Source organism: Delphinapterus leucas, chromosome 20 (assembly GCF_059928025.1).
Source record: "Delphinapterus leucas isolate spDelLeu-1000000601 "Yukka" chromosome 20, BTC_Dleu_Yukka2, whole genome shotgun sequence".
Classification (NCBI taxonomy): domain Eukaryota; kingdom Metazoa; phylum Chordata; class Mammalia; order Artiodactyla; family Monodontidae; genus Delphinapterus; species Delphinapterus leucas.
The window spans coordinates 29,834,818-29,861,576 of NC_143148.1; the positions used below are offsets into that span (position 1 = coordinate 29,834,818).

At 47.6% G+C, this 26,759-nt stretch overlaps 1 protein-coding gene and 1 pseudogene across 4 annotated transcripts in view; one reads left to right on the forward strand and one right to left on the reverse strand.

The window, feature by feature from the left end:
• Nucleotides 1-213: 213 nt before the first annotated feature.
• On the reverse strand, nucleotides 214-1,845 carry LOC149744638 (uncharacterized; annotated as a pseudogene). Its single transcript, XR_016390970.1, has 2 exons — nucleotides 1,167-1,845; nucleotides 214-1,005 (listed from the first exon to the last, which is right to left on the reverse strand). The product of XR_016390970.1 is annotated as an uncharacterized LOC149744638 (transcript).
• Nucleotides 717-26,759, forward strand: part of CHD9 (chromodomain helicase DNA binding protein 9) — a 236,622-nt gene continuing 210,579 nt past the window's right edge. Inside the window, exon 1 of one of the 3 annotated variants that reach the window (XM_022555138.3) lies at nucleotides 717-741. The gene's annotated coding sequence lies outside the window, so the exon portion shown is untranslated. Of the gene's footprint in view, nucleotides 742-8,898; nucleotides 9,510-26,759 lie in introns of those variants that run through there. The other 2 variants (XM_022555133.3, XM_022555136.3) reach the window with 2 other exon arrangements.

Sequence of the window (26,759 nt, forward strand, 5' to 3'; positions counted from 1 at the left end):
AAGTAAATGTCCTGTAGTGCCAAGGACGGCCTCAACCAAAGAAATGTCAATGTCACCCGGGTCAGAAACATAACTTGGGTTGCCAGCTCCTTAGGGGCCTGTGTCTCCGGGTGTGACGAAGGCTGGGTGTTTAATGAAGTTCAGCTAAAGGGACAGGAGGGAACAGAGTAGGAGGGCAAGGGGGTGGGGAGGTGCGGGGTGTGAGGCGGGGCAAAAAGATAGGATTGCTAGTAGGGAAAATGCCTCCCTGGGCTTAAGAGAAACCCAGTCCTTTGCATCTTCTGATGCTCGCAGGACATTTAAAAGAGAGGCTCTGCCGCATTGGAGTGTACTGAAAGCTTTTGGATGAAAGGCAAGATCCCTGAGTCCCGCCAGGAAAATCCCACTATGCATTCCAGGCCAGCAGCCAGGATCTGGCTGCCCCTCCGTGCCCCCAAAAGGAAGTTCAGCAAGTTTTGCTCCCAGTGCCCTCTAAGGAGTGAAGGTGATCCCACCCAGCCGGGATTTGCTCCCGGCGCACGCAGCGTGTAGGAAAACCGCCCAATTGGGAAGCCCGGGCTGCATTTCCGCCCGGGACTGATTGAGCTCGCACCTCCCAGCCGGCGCCCCGCGCCCACTAGGTGGCGCCTGCGCTCTAGTGGGCGCCTCTCCGGCGCAGACGAAAGCGACCGCAGAGCCCGGCGACAGGTCGAACCGGAGTCTCAGGATTGCGGGCACCGGAGGGCAGCGCCGACAGCCAAGGTAGGATTCCTGAGCCCCGGGCGTTTCCCGCGAACCTCTGTGGTGAGGCGTGGGCAGCGTGGCGGCCGCCGAGCCCTGCCGGCGGTCTCCGCGGACGACTAGACAGGTCGGAGCGGCCGCACGTGTCGTTGCCTGTGGGGACCTGGACCCGCAGTCGCCAAGCTGGGCCTAGGGGCAGAGCTGGACGCCAGGTCGCTCGCACGCAAACATCCTCCACTAGCTGGTTCCTCTGGAGAGCCTGCCCGAATCCCCGAACAGCCAGTCCTAGGAGGAGAAAAGAGTTACTGCCACCCAGAGCGACTTCAGCTTTGGAGCTGAGTGCTAATAAGATCCAAAGCACCATTTCTCCAACTTGCCTGCCCATTGGAATCGGTTGGGGAGCACTAAAAAATACTGATGCCCCGTTTCCCTCCCACCCCACCCACCTCCGAGACTCAGATGTAGGAGGTCTGGGTTGGGGCCTGGGCATCTGGACATTTCAAAGCTTCCCAGGAGATTCCCAGCTAGCAGCCAAGTGTGAGGATCCTTGATTTAAAGGGTTGGAGAAAAAGGAGGACGGTTGTTGCCGCCCAGAATGCTGATTCTTCTCCTCCTCCTCCTTCTTCAACATGCCTTTTAAGCAGGAAATATCTCCACCTTTGAGCTGTCAAACCCAAGATAACAAACCAACATCTTCCCTCCCAATAGGGCTGGTTGTGAAAGGGTTGAACTCGGAAGTGGGCAGGGAACAGAAAGACACAGATGTAGAGTATGAGAAAAGACTCATGAGAGAGGCGGGTTTCTTTTTACCCAGATCCTACAGAAGTTCAGGGGGCCTCCTGGAGCAGCCCTCATCATATTAGTAAATGCTACATTTACACCAAAGCGGTTATGAGCATAGGCTTGGAGTTCCCAGAGCCAGCCCTTCGTGGGCTGTGTGACCCTTGAAAACTCATGGAACCCCTTCTAGCCTCAGTTCCTTCATCTGCAAAATGGGTATGATAGTATCATATAAAACTCTTAGAGTTGCCATGGGAATTATTGCCCATAAGAGGTAATGTTTACTACGGACCTGCCTGTGCCTGGCACAGTGCTAAATGCTTTCTTCGCATGGCCACATCAACTCATCACCATAACCCACAAGGTACTACTATAACTACCCTATTTGATAGTGAAGGAAGCTGGGGCTCAGAGAGGTCAAGGAACTTGCTCAGGGTTAAATAACTAATAAAAGGCAGGTCCTGTGTTTGAACCCAGGCAGTCTGATTCCAGAGCCCATGGCAAAAGTACAATAATCTCCTGTTTCCCTTGTTGGCAGAGGAAACATAGAAAAAGCACTTAGCACAGGGCAGCTCGTGGTGCCTGCTCCATAAACACTAGCTGTCATTGCTGCCAACGAAGCACTTTCACTGAATTGACTCATGTGTTCATTTCAACTGGATTTATTATTGAGAGCCTACTATGTGCCAGGCTGTTTTCCAGGCGCTAGAGGTAAAACGGTAAGACAGAGGTAAACCAGTTCTCAGTGAACTCACATGCTAGTGAATGAGAGAAATGGGAAGAAAGTACAGTGGATCCTCATTATTTGCAGATTCCGTATTTGCAAATTCTCCCACTCGCTAAAATTTATTTGTAACCCCCAAATCAATAGCCACAGCGCTTCTCATGGTCATTCATGGACGCAAACAGTGGCAAAAAATTTGAGTCGCTCAACACACGTGTTCCCAGCTGAGGTCAAAACAAGATGACACGGCTTTCTTGTTTCAGCTCTCAGAACTGTGAACAAGTGTCCTTTTTGTGGTCTATTTAGTGCCATGGTTTTTTTTTTGTTTGTTTGTTTTGCATTTTTGTGCTTTCTGTTGGTGATTTTGCTGTTTACAATCACCCCCAAACATAGTGCTGAAGTGCTGTCCAGTGTTCCCAAGCACAAGAAGGCTGCGATGTGCCTTACGGAGAAAATGTGTGTTAGATAAGCTTTGTTCAGGCATGAGTTGTAGTAGTATTGGCTGTGAGTTCAATGTGAATGAATCAACAATATATATTAAATAAGGAGTCTTGAAACAGAAACACACATAAAATAAGGTTAGATATTGATCTGTTGATGAAAATGTGACCAGAGGCTTGCAGAAACCTAACCTTAGGTTTTTCCCTTAGGAGCAATAGATCAGTATTTGCCAGTTCCATGTTCATGGCAACTTTATAGAATATAACCACTGTGAATAATGAGAATTGACTCTAAGTAGACATCACTGCACATGCACTGAGAGAATCAAGCACAAAGATGGAGAGGCATACAGAAAGGCATACATATGGATTAGGGGTCAGAAAAGCTGAGAAGCAGCCAGGGTGGGGGGTGAGATGTAGAAAGTATTTCAGGCAGAAAAAGCAGCATGTGCAAAGGCCCAGAGGTAGGTGAGAACTTGGCAAAGTCAAGGAGCTCAAGGAGAGCCAGTGTGCAGGGAGTGTAGTGGTCAGAGGAAGCAGAGGCCCGATAATATGATAATATGCTGGAGAGGGAGGCTGGGGCCAGGTGGCAGTGTTTTGTGGGCAGCTCACCTTTCGTCCAATTAGCACAGTAATCCTGGCAGACTGGGCGGGGTTGTTTCCACCTTTGACAGGTGATGAAATTGATGCCCCAGGCAGTTATATGCCTTGCTCAAAGCTACACCACTGGTAAGCAGCAAAACCCATCTCTCCACCCCCATCTTAATCTAATGTTGAACAGACATCTGAGTGTTGATCTGAGATCCAGGACACGATCCTGGGCTGGAGATTTGGTTTGATTTGGGGAAGAATGAGTAACTGAAGCCATCAAGAGTCGATGAAACCACCTGGGACAATGGGCAGAGTGTGGGGAACAAAAGGTCTCATGCCCTTTTAAAAATAAATAAAATTACTCCTGGTATAAAAACATTAATGCCTCAGTGGGGGAGTCCTAGGTACCTGCAGAGGGCAGAGGGAGTCATGAGGGTGGTCACAGAGATGTAGGAAAAGGAACTGTGAACATCTGATCCAAAAACCCCCTAAATACTAGGTCTGGTGATGGGCTTCCCATCCACTGGGCAACCAGGTCTCAATCTGCCTCTTGTCCCTGCAGGATAATGATCTTGAATAGGGGTCAGCAAACTCTTCCGTAAAGGGCCAGATAGTAAACGTTTTGAGCCTCGTGGACCATATATGGTTTCAGCTGCAACTACTCAACTCTGCAGTTATGGAGTAAAAGTGGCCATAGACAATATGGGAATGAATGAGTGTAGCTGTGTTCCAATAAAACTTTATTGATGGACACTGAACTCTGGGTTTCATATCATTTTTATGGGCCATAAAATGTTATTCTCGTTTTGATTTTTTTCCCCCCAACCATTTAAAATTGTAAAAACCATTCTTAGCTCACAGGCTGTACAAAAACAGGCAGTGGGAGAGCCCATGGGCCACAGGCTGTAGTTTGCTGACTCGATCTAGAATCATGGACCTAAGTGTCAGAAGGAGACTAAATGTCCTCCTGGTTGAATTCTTACCTGACTCATGAATCTCCGTGGAACATTCTCAGCCATTTCTCAAGCGCCACAGTTAAACTGTGCCATAGCTGGGGCTTCCCCAAAGTAGATCATGAGACCAGGACTTGGGTGCCCGGAATTCATTTGGGAGGTGATCCCCGAAAGCCCAGTGAGAGTGAAACGGACCGGAGAAGGGAGGAGAGCCAGTAGAGGATGCGTCGATGAGTGAGTTACCTTGGAGCAAACGGCTCAGTCTCTCTGGGGCTGCTCGGAGACACTGTGTGTCCCAGCAAACCCCCAACTTCTGCGTGCGGTCAGGAGTACGCAGCCTGCCACCAGAAAATGTCTTCGAGTAGAAAGAAGTGAGAGGCAGGCGGGGCGTCTGTAAACTGTCTGCAGGTTTCTTCCGGGGGGCGCTGGGGAGCGCGGTGGTCTATGAAATGTTTCTGACTGCTTTTTGAAATGTGCTGATCATACCACTGGGTGCCTGGTGGGATGATTCGGTATGGCAGAGCACTGTACTGCTAAAGATGACGAAGCCTCATTCTTGGAGAGGTATTTCCTTTTTAAACCGTCCCTTTGATCCGGCCCTGCCTCTCTCTCTAGAGCAGGAGCTGCAACCACACTGGCCTTTCACTTCCTTAAACTTGCCAGACTCTGCCTTCTGACTACGGTCAACAAAAGAGGTTTCAGTGAAGTACCAGACCGTTTTGGTAACACTTGCTCGTCTCCCTTCTTACGGAAAAGGCAGCAGTCCTCAAACTCAGGGGGTGGAACAGGCAACAGTAGCTAGCTAAAATTTGATAACATTGTTTTATGTTTATTTGTACAGTTTCCATCTATACATGACAAGTGTTTCTGGCTTTGCCTTTGCAGTAGTAATATAAAGTTTCCTTTCAAATAAATTTAGATAAATAATGTGTCTACTTAGAAATAGTATAAGTGGTATGAGATTATAATAAAAAATAATAGTTGCTACCACTTGCTGAGCACATAATGTGTGCTGGGCGCTATCCTAAGCATTTTGCATGTATAATTTAATCAATCTTCACCACAGTCACATGGGTTAAGTACTATTTGAGGTAGGTACTATTATTAGTGGAGAAAACAGGCATGGGAAAGTAAGGTAACTTGCCCAAAGTTATGTAGCTAGTAAGTGACAGGACTGGAAAATGAACCCAAGCGTTTCTGTTTCAGTTTGTATTCCTAATTGCCGAGTTACACTGCTTCTCACAAACGTGACAGAAGAAAGAAGAAAAATAAAAGTGGTGATATTTGAATGACTGATATTAAAGGAAAACTGCCTTTAAAAGTTCTGCTTTTTTTATCTCACCGAAATCTCTCTCCCTGTATCTGCCACCCCTTGGTTGTCATACTTTCTTCTGGAGCCCCAGGGAACAAATCTTTCCCCCTTGCATCACCGCAGTCCTTCAGGTATTTGATGACAGGGAACTGGTTGGCCCTCCCGGATCTTCCCTGCTCTAGATTAAACATTGCCAATTCCTTCTGCTTGTTTTCTGTCATGTGTTCTTGGCATCTTGCCCCAAGCACAGGATCTCTTTCTTCCTCATTCTTTCTTATTCCAACAGAACTTATTTTGGTCGCTGTAGCACTTTTCTTGCAGGCCTCCCACAGCTCATGCCGGGCTCAGGGTAGACGGCTGCGGTCGGGGTGATTGACGTGGCAAAGCGCAGCTGGCTAGCAGTGTCAGGAGAAGCACCCCTCAGGGCCAGTGTGACGGGGGCTGGGGGCTGGAGATGCTGCTCATTCTTTGCAGGTCGGAGATGGAGTGCCTTTCGTGCACATGGAACTGATCAGGCTAAAAAGGACAGAATCACCAAATTCACAGCAGCCTGGTGAGGAAGCCAGACCACAAATATATTAAATCACAATGGGACAAGCACTGTGAAGCAGCCTGAAAACTTCATGTCAGCCTATCAGCACATTCTTTCCCCTGTAGGAAAGTCACAGGGGATGCCAAATTCTACTTAGAAGCTTGGCATTCCTGGAATCCAAACAAGGTGAACAAGATGAATGATTTTAATAGCCAGGATGGCCTAAGATATTTGTATCCTCTGAGGGATACGGCAGTCCAGAATGGCACCACTACTGGCCTGATTCCCCATCTCTGTGCTCATGATAGACGTGACTAATCAATTACCGAATCTTTGCCTTCCTACTGCTCCCTGGACCAACCTTAAGATCCCTATCAAGAGAGAATTCTGGGAAGCTCTGAGCTGCCTGGAATGCTCAAGGGATTCCCACTACCCTGGACAATGTGGGAGAAGATAGACTCTCAAAGACTTGCTCTTTCTTACCCCCTTTTCTCAGCTCCTCAGACATCACCATTTCTCTCTACCTAATATTTTTCAGCTTATGTTAATACAGTTGGCTTTTTTTTTCCATTGTCAAGTCTTGATTTGATTTCCAGGCCTTGCTCTTCCTGCTTTGTCCAGAGACACATCCTGTCCTGTGCTTAAGAACTTTTGCAGATCAGTCATCACAGACATTTTGTATGCATTCTACCGATATACTGTCCCCACATTTTGGGGTGACTTGCTGTGTACCTCCAAGTAACAGCTTCTTGCAACCAAGAAGCAGCTTTCTGGGATATAGAGTTTTGCTCCATTATAGAATCGGCAGCATCACAATTTTAAGCTATTACTACTGTTATCACTCGTCTATTCCTGAGGACTGGGATACAGGTGGCACTGGAGAGGGAGGGGGTGGAAGAGGAGGCTTAAGGCACTAAATCCAAATTATTGAGTTTGCTGCTTATGAGCATTGGTTATGCTTATCCAAAGAGTTAGGAGTCCTGTTATTTTGGAGCAAGCAGACCTTTTGCCAGCCTTTAAAAAACGTACATTTTGTTAAACAACAGGATCTACTGTATGGCACAGGCAACTATACTCAATATCTTGTAATAACCTATAATGGGAAAGAATCTGAAAAAGAATATATATATATATATACACACACACGCACCTATACGTACGTATGTATAACGGAATCACTTTGCTGTACACTTGAAACTAACACAACATTGTAAATTAACTCTACTTCAATTTTTTAAAATGTATGTTTTGTGCGTAACCTCTTTTCCCCCTCATAGGAAGAACCTTGACTTACATAAAGGAAGGTGAAATGCATATAGAGAATTTGTGGCTCCTGGGGCTGCAGAGAAAGGCCTCCTTGAGCTCCTCAAGAGGAAAAGTGGGCCCTGCCCCTCAGGGGCTGCCCAGTCTGACAGGGGAGATCCACTTCACACATTAGGAAGGCTGCCAGTCCAATGAGAGAGGCACAGTCCCTAACCTCGAGGAGTCTGATGGAGGAGAGGCATGCAGTGTCCTTGGAGTGAACTGTCTCCCTCCCTGCGGATTCTGCTGTATCTGCTGCTTCTCGTCAGTCTGTCATCAGGCAGGTGGTGCGCCTGACTTCATTCACAGCTCCGCTACAGCTGTGCAAATGCGCACCAGAAGGCCAGGGGTTCTGAGGGTCAACCCAGGAATTTGTTTGTTTTTAATAGACTTTATTTTTTTTAGACCAGTTTAGATTTACAGAGAAATTGAGACGATAGTACAGAGAGCAGAGAGTTCCCATATACCCCGCACCCAGGTCCCCCTACTAACCGTTTGTTAACCCATAGTCCATTTGTTATAATTAATGAACCATACTGATACATTATTAATAACACAAGCCCATAGTTTATTCAGATTTTCTTAGTGTTTACCTAATGTCCTTTTTCTATTCCAGGATCTTGTCCAGTGTCCTACATTGCATTTAGTTGTCATGTCTCCTTAGGCTCTTGTTGGCTGTGACATTGTTTCAGAACTCCTTTGTTTTGGATGACCTTGCCAGTTTTGAGGGGTACCAGTCAGATGTACTGTAGAATACCCTGCTATTGGAATTTGTGTGATATTTCTCTCATGGTTGGACTAGGGTTATGGGTTTTGGAGAGGAAGACCACAGAAATAAAGTGCCTTTTTTCATCACATCACGTGACGTGTCCATAATATCAACATGACTTACCACTGTTGCTACTATCCTGGATCACCTGGCTGAGGTAGCATTTGTCAGATTTCTCTGTGAAGTTACTCTGTTTCCCCTGTTCCATACTGTTCTCTTGGAAGGAAGTTGTTTTGTTTTGTTTTGGTTTGGTTTTTTTGCGGCACTGTGCACCATGTGGGATCTTAGTTCCCCGACCAGGGATTGAACCCACACCCCCTGCATTGGAAGTGCAGAGTCTTAACTATTGGACCAGCAGGGAAGCCCAGGAAGATTATTATGTGCAGCCCACACTTAAGGGAGTGGGCGGTCTGTCCCCCGTACTTTAGGGTCATGTGTCTACATAATTTATTTAGAATTCTTCATGGGAGGTTGGGCTCTTCTCTCCCAATGATTAATTTTTTAAAAAATTTGTAATAGTATGGGCTTGTGGATTTTACTTTATACCCCAGGCTATAATCCAATACTACTTTGTTTCGTTGCTCAAATTATTCCAGCTTTGGCTACTGGGAATGGAATTTATGTTTTTAAACTAGCTCCTGAGGGCTTTCTTATATGTATTCCAGTTTGGGACCCATATAGGCCTGGGTTCGCACTCCAGCCCCACCACTAACTGGCTGTGTGTGTGTGTGTGTGTGTGTGCGTGCGCGCGCTCTCTTGACAGGCTGCTTTATCACTGGGGCGTCGGTTTTCCCAGCTGAAAGTGGAGCTGAGATTGCTACCTGCCGTTTAGGGCTATTAAGATGCATTTAGTAAGTACTCTGTCACTAGAAGTTATTATAGTCAGTTCACAATCCGTCGGCATCTGGCTTCAGAAGGCTACAAATCAAGGCCAAGTATGCCTTTACAGTGCTTCCCTTCCAAGACCACAGGCTGGTGTGGCAGAGAAGTTCCTGCACGGGGTGCCCTTCTCCCAGGTCGCCTCCCCTCCCTGCCGACCCAGCCTCCTCTCCCAACTTCCGCCTCTCAGTCACACCACACGCCTGCCAAACAAACAACTCACCTAGATGCCCTCCACCAATTCACACAGCTGCACGTCCTCACTCCCTCAAACCCCCCTTAAACACCACTTCCTCTGTGACACCGCTCAGCAGCCAAGCAAGAAGTCCCGCCTCCCTCCTGCACTGAACCGCCAGAGCTCCTGGCAGCTGTGTCCACTCCTGCCCGAAGGCCCTTATCGCTTCAGACCCTGCGTCCTCCTCAGCAATCCTTGTCTGTGTTCATCTTTCTCTCCCGCCTGCGCACGCTGGGCTCCCACACCAGCCTGTGGTCTTGTCTGCACCTGTGGTAAGTTTTGACAAGACAGAAGAAGTAGGGGAAGGGCCATTTCCTCGGTGGGAACTGGGCCTAACTGGACTCCTCAGAGATGGAGATGCTGACCCTAGGTCACTTCCACTTTTATGTACCTGTATATGTATATTTTTAATTATGGTAAAATATGCAGGGCATAAAATTTACCATTTTAACCATTTAATTAATTTATTTTTTAAAATTTGTTTTAAATTTATTTTATTTTTGGCTGCGTTGGGTCTTCGTTGCTGCACTCTGGCTCTTCTCTGGATGCGGCGAGCGGGGGCTACTCTCTGTTGCAGTGCGCGGGCTTCTCATTGCGGGGACTTCTCTTGTTGCTGAGCACAGGCTCTAGGGCACACCGGCTTCAGTAACTGTGGCACGCGGGCTCAGTAGTTGTGGCTCACGGACTCTAGAGCGCAGGTTCAGTAGTTGTGGCGCACGGGCTTAGTCGCTCTGCGGCATGTGGGATCTTCCCGGACCAAGGCTCGAACCCGTGTCCCCTGTGTTGGCAGGTGGATTCTTAACCACCGCACCACCAGGGAAGCCCCCATTTTAACCATTTTAAAGTGTGCAGTTCGGTGGCGTTAAGTACATTTACATTGTTATAAAACCAGCCATCACCACAGTCCATCTCCAGGTGGTTCCAGAACTTTTTCATCTTCCTAAATGGAAACTCCATACTCATTAAACAATGGGTTTAATTGTTTAATTAATTTAATTTCCTCCCCATTTTCTCCTTCCTACAGCCTCTGACAACCACCATTCCACTTTCTGTCTCTATGATTTTGACAACTCTAAGTACCTTACATATAAGGATGGATCGTTCAATCGTTGTCCTTATGTGACTGGCTTATTTCACTTCGTATAATGTCTTTAAGGTTCATTCATGTTGTAGCATATGTCAGGATTTCCTTCCTTTTTAAGGCTGAATTATATTCTGTTGTATGCATATACAGCATTTGGTTTATCCATTTATCTGTTGATGGACGTTTGGGTTGCTTCCACCTTTTGGCTATTCTGAATAATATGGCTATGAACATGGATGTACACATATATCTGCTTTTAATTCTTTGCAGTATATAGCCAGAGTGGATCATAAGGTAACTCTCTATTTTATCTTTTGAGGAATTGCTGGGATTTCCCTGGCGGTCCAGTGTTTAAGACTCTGTGCTCGCAAGTCAGGGGGTACAGGTTCAATCCCTGGTCGGGGAACTAAGATCCCACAGGCCGCACAGCATGGCCAAAAATAATAAATAAATAAAGGAAGGAAGGAAGGAAGGAAGAAAGGAATCGCCTACCATTTTCTACAGTGGCTGCACCTTTTTACGTTCCCACAAGCAATGGGCAAAGGTTCCTATTTCCCCACATCCTTGCCAACACTTGTTATTTTGTTTTGTTTGTTTGTTTTTTCATTAATAGTTCTAATAGGATCTCATTGTGGATTTGATTTGCATTTTCCTAATGATTAGGGATGTTGAGCATCTTTTCATATGCTTATTGGTCATTTGAATATCTGAAGAAATGTCTCTTCAAATCTTTTGCCCAATTTTTTTTTTTTTTTTTTTGCTGTATGCGGGCCTCTCACCATTGTGGCCTCTCCCGCCGCGGAGCACAGGCCCCGGCCGCGCAGGCTCAGCGGCCATGGCTCACGGGCCCAGCCGCTCCGTGGCACGCGAGATCCTCCTCGACCGGGGCACGAACCCGTGTTCCCTGCATCGGCAGGCGGACTCTCAACCACTGCGCCACCAGGGAAGCCCTCTTTTGCCCAATTTTTAATCAGTTTGAGTTTTTTGTTGTTTTGAGTCAGGAGTTCTGTGTGTATTCTGGATATTAATCCCTTATCAGATATGTGATTTGCAAATATTTTCCCCCAGTCTGCCTTTTCACTCTGTTAGTAGTGTCCTTTGATAAACAGAAGTTTTTACTTTTTTTTTTTTTTGCGGTACGCGGGCCTCTCACTGTTGTGGCCTCTCCCATTGAGGAGCACAGGCTCCGGACGTGCAGGCTCAGCGGCCATGGCTCACAGGCCCAGCCGCTCTGCGGCATGTGGGATCTTCCCAGACCGGGGCATGAACCCGTGTCCCCTGCATCGGCAGGCGGACTCAACCACTGAGCCACCAGGGAAGCCCAGAAGTTTTTACTTTTGATGAAGTTCAGTTTACCTATTTTTTCTTTTGTTGCCTGTGCTTTTGTTGTCATGTCCAAGAAATCATTGCCAATTCCAATGACATGAGGCTTTTTTTTTCATGTTTTCTCATAAGAGTTTACAGTTTTAGAGCCTGTGTTTGGGTGTGTGATCCATTTTAGGTAATTTTTGTATATGGCATAAAGTGAAGGTCCAGCTTCATTCTTTTGCACTTGGATATCCAGTTTTCCCAACACCATTTGTTGAAAAGACTGTCCTTTCCCCATTGAGTTGTTTCGGCACCTTGTTGAAATAAGGTCATAATGGTCATTTGACTATATACGTGAGGGTTTATTTCTAGGCTCTCTATTCTATTCCACTAGTTTATATGTCTGTCTGTATACCAGTAGCATATTGTTTTGATTACTGTACCTTTGTAATAAGTTTTGAAGTCATGATGTTTGAGTTCTTCAGCTTTGTTCTTTTTCAAGATTGTTTTGGCTGTTTGGGGTTCCTTGAGATTCCTTATGAATTTTAGTATGGATTTTTTTATTTCTGCAAAAAACATCATTGGGATTTTGGTAGAGATTGCACTGAATCTGTAGATCACTTTGAGTAGTAGTGTCATCTTAATATTAATCCATGAACATGGGATGTCTTTCCACTTATTTGTATCTTCTTTAATTTCTTTCAGTAATGTTTTGCATATTTCAGTGTACAAGTCTTTCACCTCCTTGGTTAAGTTTAGTCCTAAGTATTTTATTCTTTTTTTGTGCTCACTTCTACTTTTTGAGGCTCCTGATACATTGCAAAATGAAGAAATACAAAACAAGATACCGGAGTGGTGGTCCATTGAAACTGTATGATCCTCTCAGTGTTTCTCAGGGGCAGCATATATAGAGAGCGTGATAGGATTATATAGTGTCAAAAGCCTAACTTGGAGTCCCTTCATAAATGTGAGGTCTCCTTATCTATTTACCACCACGTGATGGGAGGAGAGGGCCTGAGTGGTCCCTGTTACTGGGGTAGGAGTGGGACTGGCATAATATTCTCTCAGGTGGGCCCTGCTGAGGGATCCAGCAAAGGCCTAAAGTCACCATAGGCCTAATCAAAACATCTCCCCAGAATGTGATGTTGAGAACATCCAGACCCCTTCAAAGCCCCAGGCTAGAAGACCCCAGAGTCCCAGGGTCATGGATACTTTCTACCCGGAACAAAAACAGTCACCTAGAGGTGCAGATGAAATAGAGCAACCAGCTTACCGACACCCGTAGTCTTGATAACCCTGTGGGGATTTTGTCGGCTGTGTTGCTGGCCCACACCAGTTTCAATTTGAGGAGTTGTGTGAGGACAAAAGGTGAGGGAGCACAGCATGTGAGGGCCAGTCCCTGTTCAGGCATTTCCCACAACCTCCTGGAAGGCTCCTAAATGGCCGCCCTCTCCTCTTCAGTCATTCAGCTGTCTTAGGGCTTTCTCGGCCATTCTTTTTCAGGCATTGGATTTATTTTGCTTCTCATTTTTTTTTTGGCCTGTGGGGATGCACATACAACACAGCCACTCACACTCATGCACACACAAACCCCATTCTGTATCCCTGCTAATGTCTGCAGGATTCACAGGCTGCGATGTCTGGAGACACAGTTTCTGTCTCCTTTTCTCTCATCTTTCCTCCTTCTCCTTCCTGCTAAAGCTTGTTGTTGTCTTATCCCCAGCCGGAAGCTCCCTCTGTCATGGGGCCAGGTTCCCGGCCACTAGCTCTACTCCAGCTGCTGTTCCTACAGGCCCAGCCAACTCCTATTACCATAGCAACTGAAACTCATTTTTCCATCCCTGCATTTCCACTTTGGAAAGGAAACCCATAATAGTCTTTTAAAAGAAAAAAAAATTGAGCTACATCTGGCATCATCAACTTGGACTGTACAGAATTTCTAGCTCCCCTGACTCCCTTGGTCCCCTAAAAACCCTCCCCTACTTTCCTCCGCCTGCCTCCACCCCTCCAAGTCCCAAGGCTCCTGGCTCAAAAGCAGGTTTGAGGAGAAGTCTGGGTGGGCCCTTTCTCTCTTTAAATTAATGCAAGAGGACTCTGTGCTTTGCCAACCCAAGAAGAGGACGAAGTTAGAGGCTCTGTTCCATTGCATCAGGTGATGCTATCCTGTGTCATCAAGGGTAACTGTTTATTTACCTTCCCCCTGGCTGGCGAGGTCAGAGGTTGCCTGAATACGTCGTTATGTCCTCTCTGAAGATGAGGCACCCACTCTCGGACTCTCGGGCAGCATGACTCTGAGGTTTTGAGCAAGATTTGATGACTACACTCCCAGTGTGGTGGCTTGGCTGGTACATTACACATACAGGAACCTAGGAGTATGATGTGAAGGGGTTTGGGATAGCTCTCCCCTCTCCTACCCCCCACAGACTTTCCTTACTGACCTGGCCCATCCCTAGTGCCTGGAATTCCACCCCTGGCTGTGAATGCCATTGGGCTCACATGCCGTTTTCTACTATAAAGGTAAAGTGCATGTTAGGTTGTGGTCAGCTTGGACACTTCCACCCCTGTCACCATACCGTGCACATGGAGCATGCTCAGTTAATGTTTGTTGGATTGAATTAATCTCTTAGCAAGCATACAGTGGTTCAACAGATAACTTTCCCTGGATAGGCAGATTTTGGCAAGAAAGGATTTTCTATATTATTATTAACCACTTTAAAAAATTATCCTACTCCCCTGAACTACCCACCGCTGTCAGTATGGATAACCGAGAGTCACATGCAAAGGGCAGGAATCCGTTTCTAGTACAGCAGTTGTTTCTTCCGGCTGCTCAAAAAACAATGTGTGCCGGGAAAACAAGGAGCGTCATTAAACCCCTCCAAGGGGAAGACAGTGTTTTTCTAAACGTGGGTCTTTATCTCTACAACATGCTACCACCACCCGCTCCCGCTGCCCACGTGAGCCGGGCTTTCTGAGTCACTCGTGCTGTGTTTTTGAACACAACGTGGGGGAAGAGCTTCCACGGTGTGTTCGGCTCTGGCTATGAAAAATACAAGCTGCGTTTGACTGAATGACAGAAAGAAATCTGTCGAGCCAGGAAGCGTAGTAAATACTGTGACTCTCTGCAAATGTGCACAGTGCAAACAGCTTTTTCCAGTCTGGAAAAATGAAGAGATGTGTCTGTGCAAAACCAGCCAAGTCTCCTCCCCTCCTCCCTTTCCACCACTCCACCTCCACCTCCTGGCAAAGGCTCCCACCCTGCCCCAGACATTCAGTCATCAGCTTTCATCCTTTGTGACTTGCTTCGCCCCAGGAAATAACATTGCCCAGGCTCTGGGGAGATACACCAGCGTCTCCCAGGCATCTCTGAGGGATGTCTGTCTGGTTGGGTTTTGCCAGTCCTCTCCGACCTTGGCCAGATTTGGCTCACAGGACAATTGTGCGGGAAGCAGAGTGGGCCTGGTGTCTCCTATTCCCTTGCTCACAGCCTGCTTTCTCCTCCCCTTCAATCTTCCCCAGTTTGCTTTGAAAGAACCTTTATCCCATCCCGACTTCCATGGGACAGGGTTTAGAGGGAAGACTTGCAAAAGGTGAGGGTTTAAAAGCCTTCGCTTTGGGCTAGTACAGGGGGCGGAGGTGCAATAGGAAATTTCCCAGTGACTCAAAGACCACCAGGGCCAGGACAACCTTTGGTTGGTACAGTTTCTATACAAGAGGGACTTACAGGGAAAATCTGGGTCTGCACCTTGTCTTGAAGATACATTTGCATAGCAACTATGCTGTTTTTGCCTCGATGGCATGTTTGGGGCTGGGGGTAGTGCTGACAAAGACAGGGCACAGGACCGTAAACACCCGTCCACTGGCGTGTTGCACCAGAGAACACGTATCCAACTGCAGTTCAGTGTACTGGATGGAGTACTGGGGTGGGAATCGGAAGAAATGGGTTAGAACCCTGGCTCCCATGAGTAGGGAGTACGTGTGTCATTCACCGCTGTGTGCAAGCCTGCTGGCAGCATGTGCTCCACTAATGGTTGTTGAATCAGTGAGTGAATGAATGAGCCAATAACCTTGGATGCTTTGCCCCTTGAGCCTCAGTTTCCTCCTCTGTAAAAAATAACATAAAAAATCTAAGCTGCCTAGCTCACCAGGAGAGTGCTTGTGTGTGTGTGTGTGTGTGTGTGTGTGTGTGTGTGTGAAAGAGAGAGAGAGAGAGAGGACAAAAGTATGAATTTTCTCTGTCCTCTGTTGTAAACTAGAATTAAAAAGTCAGTTTTTCTCAGGTTCTGTGCTTTACCCTTAGTATTTGTGTCCTTCCTCAGGAGGAGGGACTATATTCCAGTGTCCCCTGAGCACTTAGTTCTCCATCCTATATTCTGAGCACCCTAAGGACTGGAGACCATTTTAAATGCTTTTAACTGAGCAGTTTAAATAAGAGAACAATGTTTGTTTTTTTTTTTGAGAACAATGATTTTTAAGGTTGGCTTATGACCAGTGCCACGTTGGTCCCATACTTGGCTCCAGAACTCCCCTGAAACCCTCCCCAGGACGGAACTTGCCTTAGCACAAACAGTAGCTTTTCATCCAGTGCTAGGGAGAATCTGACCTCCAGATCTCTGCGCATGCTGTTTCCTCTGCCTGAAATGCTCCCCTTCCCTTTTCCTTGTCTCGTTCCAGCTCATCCTTCAGATCTCAGCCTAGACCTCACTTCTCCCAGAATACGTTCCCCCACTCCCCCCCGCAGCCTATCAGGTCACGCTTCCTCCTCCGTGCCCTCTCCACGTCCACTTCCTCCATCTGAGGGCTTAACCCCACTGAATGGCATCTTCCCATTCACTTGTCTGATTCCCTCATAAACAGTTGGTCCCCTGAGGACAAAGACTGTGTCTTTCTTGTTCATCAATGTAATCTCAGCGCATATCACAGTGCCAGATACCGAGAAGGTGCTCAATAAATATATATTGATTAGATGAACAGCAACAGGGTATTGGTGAGATGAGAGAGAGAGAGACAGGAGTCATGAAGGTTCTCTTAGGAGGGTATTGTATTTACTGAAGTATAGAAACAACACTTCTCCTTCTACCAAAATGGCTTGCATGCAGGCGAAGCATGCAAATCCAGACCCAGAGATTCACGCGCACGCCCTGCTGCAGGCAGTCGCTTGTGCAATGTACTTTCCCTTGCTCTGAAACTCTCTTGTCATCTCCTCCCACGCATCTTTCTCATTCCCTGTATACAGGGAATTGCAAGAATAAAAGAACCTACCTGGTAGAGTAAAGGTAATGCCAGAGAAAGAGATTCCATGATCGTACCTTTTTTTTTTGTTTTTTTCTTCTTTTTTTGGCCACACCCCGAGGCTTCTGGGATCTTCGTTCCCCAACCAGGGATTGAACCCGGGCCGCTCTAGTGGAAGCACGGAGTCCTAACCACCAGGGAATTCCCATGCCTAAAAGCTTTTCTCATCTCTCTCTGCCTTCTAGATTACTGCACCATCCCATTGTGAGGAAATTTTACTTACCGTTATTATGTACAAATCAGGAAGACACCTGGACTTTTAAAAAAAATAGCTTAGTGCATATTTCTGCCAGCTATTAGGAGTCCTCCCAGGTGTGTCTTTGGGCAAATAGTTCCCAGCTCTGTGCCTCTTTTCTCTCTCACAGAGATGAGGAACAGAAGTTGTCCTCAAAGCACAATGTGACTTTTGGGGGGAAAGAAAGAGCTCCTTAAGGATGCAGAGTTGCTGATCATGGTTTTGTCAACCCTGAGAGGAAGGAAGGTGTCACTTGCTTCTTCCACGGGCAGGTGAATTTTAAGTTGTCTTGAAGATTATCTTGAATGTGGTCAGAGGCTGAAGTGTCGACTTGCCTCCCCCGAAGAAAGAGTTCTGAGCTAGCCACATGAACTGCCTTGGGGAGGAGGAGAATTTCTAAAGGGGATGGGAGCGTTGTTGGTAAGGACCCAACTGGTAGCAGATCCAGCGTGGTAACATGACAGAAGCCTGCGAGTGTTTTATGAGCCTGGGAACAGCAGGCAGGGCTACCTCCTTCCTGTGCCAGGCGATGCCCTTTGCCCCGTGGCTGCCTCTGACCTCTTCCTGGCTACTTCTCCCAGCGCTGCCGACCACACTGCAGGTGTAGAGGACCAGTTACTAGGTCTGGGCTGCAAACCAGGGATGCTTGGGTGAACTCGCACTGCGAGACAGATCTTATTGAGCTCCTAATGTCAGCCTTTGCAATATGTTCCATCAAAATCAGTTCCCAAACTGGGAGACTTCATGTAAAATCCAGATCTCCACGTCTTTGGAAAAAATGGAAGATCTGGCAACACCAGGCTCACGTTCTTCCACAAGAACAACCAGCCAGAGGTGAATGGCTGCTGCCCCCTCCGGAGGGGACTTGCTGTCTCCAGGCCCCGCTGCTACTACCCAGGGCTCCTCCAGGCTGAAACCAATGTCCACTGCCTTTTATCATCATGTTACCTGCTGGGCCCTGTGAAGGCACCTGAGGGTCTCTCCCTGAGTGGGGAACCTTCTGTCCCCCAGGTGCTTCATGATGCACTGAGTCCCTTTTCCTCCCTCACCCTGTTGGTGCTCATGTGTCCAGTGTTTCAGTGCTGAGGACTGGCTTCTTTCTGCCTCTAAGTTGTAAGTTGCCATCATCATGAAGAAACACAAGGCCACAGGCTAAGGAGCAGGCAAGGACCTGTTCTTCCCTTCCCAGATAACACACTCCCACTCCAGCAGTAACCTTCTGGGAATCATGCCCGTTTCTTTTCTTCTTTCTATTCCATTAGTGGTTTTCAAAGAGGACGTTTCAGCCAGATAAAGGAAGCAGCTGGCACTGTATCAGGCCTCCTGCAGGATGAGTGTTTTGGGGGGAGTCAGGGCTTTCCTGTGATTTGTTTTCATACCTGGTAAGTTGGGATCTCCCAGGTCATTGAGGTGTGCTCTCCTAAGGAAGGAATCAGGGCCTGCTTAACTTTGATCATTGAAATCACTGTTCTCCTTGCCCTTCTTTCATAAACAAGGAAATTGGAACAGAGCTAAGAGAGGCTTTTTCATGCACTTCAGGAAAGAATGAGCAATGGAAAAAGGAAATTGAGAGCTTTGGGGAGTTTATAGCAGAGGAGTATTTGAGTTTGAAATAGGAGCTGGGAATCCATATGTTTGGGAGGAAAGAAAAGAAAAGACCCTCCACACGCACAGAGCTTCAAGGGTACGTGCGGAAATAGCTATGGCAAAGGCGGCAGGGAAGCCCACGTGGGCTTTATCAGACCCAGATGTTCAGGCAGCAGTCCTCAGGATGCCCATGAAAGGGTCCAGAGCCAGAGCCTGCTGTGCTGGACTCAGTGTTTTCTTAACTACCGAGAAGCATGTGAAATCAGTGGCCAGAAGCTTTCCACTGTGCGCTCAATGAATCCGTGAGGCCCTGCCGGGGTCTTCACCACACCAGTTACACACAGGCTGGGCTGCCTCTCGGCAAGACTTGGATGTGGACAAGACTGGCTCACCTAGCCCCCGTCCTTGCCTGTCAGCCCCCGTCAAGCAGGGGCTGCCAACTTGCCTCTGCTGCCCTCTGCCCCAGACTAACCTTGGGATACAGGAGTTGGAAAGCCTGGGTTTAGCTCTCAATTCCACCTTGCATAAATGACTTAAACTCTCTGAGCCTCAGTTTTACCATCTTTAAAATGGGGAGAAAACATTTGTGGGGTGCATACAAGATATAAAGAATAAAGCACAAAACATGTTTTTTAAATCATTTTTTAAAATTATTCATAATTAAAATATTACTATGGAATATTTCAAACATATGCTCATGTAGACAGAATAAACCCTCATGTACTGGTAACCTTGCTTCAACAATGATCAACTAATGGCCAATCTTTTTTTTGGGGGGGAGGCATAGTTGTTTTACAATGTTGTGTTAGTTTCTACTGTACAGCGAAATGAAGTAGAGTTCCCTGTGCTATACAGCAGGTTCTCATTAGTTATCTATTTTATACATATTAGTGTATATATCTTATCTCATCTATATTTCCACCTACTTTCCCCATCCCCCTGTTATTTTGCAGCAAATCCCAGATAGCGTATTATTTGATCCCATTATCACACTTATATGGATGACCTGCTCCCTTAACCAACTGAAACGTATCCAATTCTCAGATGTCCCTTTCTGCACCCTTTTCCTCTTCCAGAGTGCCACCATTATCAGCCCAGCCATGCACCTGGTACCCTAAACCCCTCTCAAAGCCATTATTCCTACAAAACTGTCACCACTGATAGCAGCTCAGGTTGTAAGCCCTGGAGTCCTGAGAGGTATTTGCATTTTACCAGAGTCTGGTATCTTCAGAGAAAAGAGTGGAACTCTAGGGAATCCCTGGTGGTCCAGTGGTTAGGGGTCCACGCTTCCACTGCAGTGGGCACGGGTTCGATCACTGGTCAGGGAACTAAGATCCTTCAGCATGGCCAAAAACAAAAAAAAAAAACTCTAAAAGGTAGACACTGAACATCAATCCTTGGAAGGAGAAGATATTGGGCCATTCCAAGCTCTCCAGGCCCTTGACATCAAGCTTAAACCCTGCAGGAATTGACTAAGCTCCTCCTCTGTTGGTGTTTTTCTTCCAGGAAGAGGGCACATGTGGTAGAGAACACCAAGTGAATTAGGTCCTCCTTCAGCCACTGACTGCAAGAGAATCAGGGCTCTCCTCTGCCAGCAGATGCTCTACTGCTGACTAAAGTCTGTGACAGAGATGACTATGAGACTCAGCTGTATTCCCAAGCCCCTGCGGAGTGGATAGAATGCAGGCTCCAGGGGCCAGGAGGCCAGGTTCAAATCCTGCCTGCACCGTTTACATCACATCACTTCTCTGTGCCTGTTTCTCTTCCTCATCTGTAGAGTTAGGGGTTCCGATACTTAGCTCACAGTTGGTGAAAAGATTAAACGAGGTAATACTGTGTCCATTAGGATTCTCTTGGTAACCAGGGACAGAAAATCCAACCCAAGATGCCTTTGGACAAAAAAGGAATTTGGTGCCTTACCTTAAGCTGAGAAGTCCAGGGCTGGTGAGAGGGTTCTGCACCCACTTTCCAGTGTGTGGTTTGGAGGGGGTGGTCCAAGGAATTCTCTGAGATGCCAGATGGGTGTCCTACAGTTCAACTCAGTCCTGACCCCACCTACCTGGAAATACCTGTCAGATCCCACAGGTTACGCAACTGCCCTTCACTCCAAGCCCACCTCACTTTAGGCACCATTTACAAGTCCAGGTGTTTACCTATGCTTCTAACCGATCAGCTGTAAATCAGAGATTCCCTCAACCTCTTCCTCAGATTCCTTTAATTTGCTAAAGTGGCTCACAGAACCCAGAAAAACAGTTTACTTACTAGATTACCAGTTTATTATGAAAGGATATAACTCAAGAACAGCTAAATGGAAGAGATGCATGAGGCAAGGTATGGGGAAAGGGGCGGAGCTTCCATGCCCTCTCCCAGCCCACTACTCTCCCCAGATCACGTGTTTACCAACCCGGAAGCTCTCTGAAAATAGTCCTTTTGGAGTTTTTTGGAGGCTTCATAACATAGGCATGATGGATTAAATCATTGCCCATTGGGGATTGAACTCTATCTCCAGCCCTCACCCCTCACGGGAGGTCAGCAAGGGTGCGACTGAAAGTTCCAACCTTCTGATCACTTGTTTGGTTCTCCTGGTAACCAGCCCTCATCCTTAGGTGCTTTCCAAAAGCCACATTATGAACATAACAAAGGACACCTTTACTGCTCTGTTCATTAAGGAAATTCCAAGAGTTTTAGGACCTCCGTGCCGAGAACTACGGAGGAAGACCAAATATTTCTTTTCTTTTTTTTTTTTTTTTTTTTTCAGTATGCGGGCCTCTCACTGCTGTGGCCTCTCCCCTTGCGGAGCACAGGCTCCGGACGCGCAGGCTCAACGGCCATTGCTCATGGGCCCAGCCACTCCACGGCATGTGGGATCTTCCCGGACCGGGGCACGAACCCGTGTCCGCTGCATCGGCAGGCAGACTCTCAACCACTGCGACACCAGGGAAGCCCAGACCAAATTTTTCTATTGCTTATTACAAATCACGTTATCACTGGTGGTCCTGGCTGGGTTTGGGGTTCTAATGTCAAAATCAGGACTTGGTTTCTCTCTACTTCTTGGTTCATATTTTATGTTTCAATTTGAGTTTTGGGTTAAAGTGGTAAACAAGATGACAGCATCCGCTTTAGCCCCTGTATCCTTTCAGGATCTCCAGAGAGAATCTCTTTTCCAAAAGTTCTAGGAAAAGTCTCACTGATCCTCATGGGGTCACATGACCATCTGTGAAGCAATCACTGTGGTCCAAAGAAATGAGATGCACTCATTTTCCTAGGCGGAGTCCCTGGATCTGTATGACTGAGGGGAAGGGGAGGGGTGATTCTTAGAGGGAAATTGCAGAGGGAGTTGGGCAAGGTTACCAAAACGAAGGTGGCCCAGCCCTGATGACAAAGCTGAATGTGTTTGCTATAGATGCTTCATAAGTCTTTGGGCACATTATAAAAGCTGATAAAAATGATTTTTAAAAATTCCCTTCTATCTCATGGAGTATTTTGATTCTTTTTCAACTATGTTCTACATATTTGATCTCATAACAGTCCTGGGAGACAGACAGGAGGACAGGTACTATCCCCTCTTACAGATGAGGAAATCAGAGCACAAAGCAGGTCAGGACTTTGCCCCCCGTCACACAGCCAGGTAATATGGGCTTGGCAGCTGGTGCCACATAACATAACTGGCTCTGAATCCCCTGGCAGATCCACTGGAACTGGAAACTGAGATATACAGTGTATGGGTTAATCAGGGCCTGACAGGGGGTTTGGATCAGCTGCCCAGGTTTGTTGCAGAGTAAGCAGTCTAGACTGGCAGCAGTCTGGGTGGGTCAAGTACCCATCACTGATGCCCGGGCAGGTGGCAAGGGAGAGAGCTGGTACACAGGCCAAGACCCTGCCACCCCAGGGATACCCTCTCATGACCAATTCCATGTACAACAAGAAACTGGGTACAGGACTTAGTTTTCCTCGTCCCGGAAAAAAGGTGCCAGTCCAAAAAACATTGGGGGGAGGGCTAAGGCTGCGTTTGTTGCCAGGCTGACTTCTCCCAAGGGAAAGTGGTCCCAGAGCCAAGAGTGTCCTTTGCCAAGACATGGAGAGAGAGCAGAATCCCCAGTTAAATGGGGGTGGTTTGGCCAGAGCACTTGGGATCCTCCTAAGTGCTGTTGGGCTCTCCAAAGAGCCTTCCAAAAAACAGCACTCCTCTTCTACATCCAGGCTGTGAACACACTGAATAAAAAAGACAAAGGAATGGCAGAGAGCCAAGGTACCACCTTAATTATCACGAAAGCCAGCATGGGGGCTGTAGCTTAGTGTGAGAACAAATTGGCTTCCTAACAGCCTGGAAGGAGGAGGGAGCAGAGCAGAACGTTGCGGATAGCCTTCCCAAGCTTTCCAGTCAGACGCCATTCCATGGGCATGGGCAGTGAGAGTCAAGACCAAAAGTGTGTTCAGGGAAAATCCCTTCTCATGGAAACCAGAAGTGGGGAAAAACAGACAGTGGCAAGTTATTCATCTCTCTGGGCATCAGTCTCTCCTGGGTACAATGGATGATGACAGTACCTCCCTCACGAGGACGCAGTAGGGTCCAAGGGAATAATGTGTATGACAGCCCTGGCATGTAGTAATCACTCAGTAAAAGCTGCCTGTCTCTGTGTACAGGCCAGGTTCATGGCAGGTGGCCTTGCTTTTCTCTCCAGCACGAAGCCCAGGGCCCCTGTGTCCTGCTATGTTTGTGTATCGCTCTTTCTCTCCAGCTGTAAAAATTCATGAGAATGTGGGTGTGCCGTGGCTTTTCAGCTCTTGCCTTCTTCCCAGGCTGTGTTCTCCCACTTGGGGGTGGCAGGGGGATGGCAGACATCCCCTTCACAGTGGTGAGAGCCCCCCTCTCCCCCCAGGCCCTGTTCCAGCAGAGCCTGGCTCAAAGTTCAAAGCCGAGGTGGCTTTGTTGAGTAATTCAGTGATACTGCCTGCTCGACCGCCATCTAAGGGTACGGCTCACTCCCACACACCCGTTTGCTGAGCATCTGCTGCCCTGTGTTTTGTGGTGTGGAGGCTGGGAACGGGCACGTCGCTCCAACTGACCACCGTGAGGCTGCGTTTCCTTCCTCTCCCCGCTGCCCTTGGGCTCTGAGTCTCACACACAGCCTCGCTCAGTGAGGTTTCAGATCCACTCCCAGGCTGCCTGGCGCTGACTGCATCTGGATTCACACCAACCTCTTCCTCCTGGGGGTTCAGAGTGTTCTTGGAAGGCAGCCTGGGAAGGGAAAGGCCTTCCCCAGCATTCCCCATCCAGTGGTTGGCTGACAGCGGAGACCTGAACTGCCAAGAGCTCTGGAGTCAGACAGACCTGAGTTCAAATCCCTGGGTGACCTTGGGCAGGCGGCTCACTCTGCTTAGGTTTCCTATTCTGTAAAAAATGTGACAGTAACAGGATCTGCCTCGTGGGATTATTGCCAGGATTCAGTGAGATGCTCACCGTGGACTGCTCACCCCGTGTCTGGCAAGCGGGAAGCGCTAGAGAGATGATAGCCCTTGACCATCAGTAAGGGACCTCCCTTCCCAGGAAGGGAGTGAACATGACCTTCTTTTGCCCACCCCACCTCCCAAATTAGACCCCTGTGTAGTTGCTCTGACTTGACCAAACCCATTTGGTTTTTTGCAGAGACCTTTGAGGCAAGGACTCTATTTCATTCGTCTTGTAACTCCCCTGCCTAACATGGTAGCTGACACTTAAAAAGCACTAAATGTTTTGAGTAAATAAGTGGAGGGTAAAGAGCAAGGGAGTGTCTGGTGAGCAGCATCTGTTCCAGGACTGTTTTCCGAACTCTACACCGTTCTTTCTGCCTCTTTCTCTTCTTCCTTCCCTCCCTCCTTCCTCCCCTCCTTCCTTGCTTCCTCTCTCCTTCCTTCTTTCCTTCCTTCCTTCTGACCTTCCTTTCCTTTTTCTAAACGGAAATAGCTTCCTTCTTTCCTTTTCTTGTAATCCAAGCTGTGAGAGCATCCCTTGAGAGCCCTTCACCCAGCCTAGAGAGCTTCGATTCCTCTTTCAAATTGAGTCTGTCCCCTGACTCATTCATTAAAATGCATAGGGCATGTGACCAAACTGCATAATGAGTCTCTCACGAGGAAGGCTCAGAGGCACAGACATGCTGCCAACTGCAAAGGCAAATACTTCCCGCCCCCAGCTGTGGATCAGGCTCATTGGCCGCCATGCCCTGGGAATGCTGGGGGCTGCCGTACATCTCCAGTAAATCAGCCAAGCCCTGGAGAGCTGCAGCCTGGCGCGGGCTCTGCAGTCTTGGAAGCCGCGTTCCTTTGGAGGATCCAACCCATGACCTTTTCTCAACCTTCCTCCACCCCCGCTTCACTTAGTTGTTCATTTATTTCAATATATTTTTAACCACACAAGTAGTAAGTGAATATATTCTTATTATAAAAAATTCAAACATAAAAGCAAGGCTCCTATGATAATTCCCCAATACTGCTACCCCTCTCTGAGATAGCCTTCTTCCAGTGTCCTCCAGCTGCTCTGTAAAAACACCCTATAAAGGCGATTTGGGGACCCAAACACCCTTTTGCCCTCCTGAAGTCCTAGGCCAATTCTCAACAGAACAGCCAACATGCATCTTGGACCCTTTCTCAGCCCCCTTCGTAGCAGCCCTCCAGTCCGCCATGTGTAATCCCCACTCACTCGGGGAAACTCCCCTGAATCCCATCCCTGCAAGAGAACCCTACCATCTACACTTAGGAAGAAAACAGATAAGCCAGATTATTCCCTGATGAGACAGTTAGGTTTAACTGTTTTTCAAAGGTGTCTGCACTTTCATTTGGAATCTTGCGGCATTCAAGGTGTCAAAATCCACTGATCATCATGGTGGCCTCTCAGGCACCAAGGCTGCCTGTGTTCCACTTCTGGGGAACGAGCCTCTCCGAACCCCCTAAATATGTCACTTGGGTAATAACCTGTTCTGCCAGGGTGTGGCCTTGGGAAAATCACTAACTTCCCTGGATCACATTAACTGACCTGCAGGATGGGAATAATACTAGCACCTCCTTCATTGGGTTGTTGTGAAGCTTAAATGGAACTATCAACGAAAAGCTTTTAGCGTTTTGCCTGGTACGTAGTCAAGATGAAATTAATTTTCATGTCATGGTCAGGAATTATCCTCATCATCATTAGTTTTACTCTAATCCATAATACTCCAATTCATTCATTCCAGAAGTATTTTTATTGAGCACTTACTATGTGCCGGGCACTGTCCTTGATCCTGGGAGTCCAGCAGAGAAGGAGTCAGACACAGTTCCCACCCTCGACGGGCGTGTGTTCTAACACAAATGTACTGGACCTTTCTGTTTGATAAGCACTTTGTCCTCGGTTATGTCATGTGGTCCTCACTGATGCCTTTTAGTCAGGCAATGACCATATGATTTTCCCCGTTGTTTAGGTTTAGAGAATTAAAGTAATGAGACAGAAACTGCCCACCTACAACCTGATCTAGGGTCTTTCTGATTCCAGTCTCTTGAGGTATCAATGATTGTTCTGGGGTGTGGGGCTGGGTGAGGGGCTTTTGAGCAGCTCCCAGAACTTGAAAGCCCTGACCCCACCAGCAGTAGCACAAAAGAGAGACAGGACCGCCCTCCGTGTGCCTCTGAGAATCCCAGTTAGTTCTGTCCGTGAAGTCAATCACCTGGGCCTAACAAGCTTTCTCTGCTTGGTGCCAGCTTCCGGGGCCTTTTTATCAATGAAAAAGTGCTTGCTCCATCCAGTCTGTGACCCATGGGCCTGGCCATGACTGCAGGCATCTTAGCTGTCTGAGTGTACTTCCCCCTGGGCTCCCCCCAGAGCAAGAGAGAGAAGGGCTAGGACTGTGGGTTCAGTGACCAAACTGCATCTCCTTGGGGAGGTGCCAGGACTCCCAGCTGGAACGGGGTTCTCTGCACACAGCCAGCATCCCTCAAGTCAGGGCCAGGCCGGGCAGAGAGAGAACAACACACAGGAACTAGAAGTCTATCCAGGGCAGGCCTGGCAAAGAC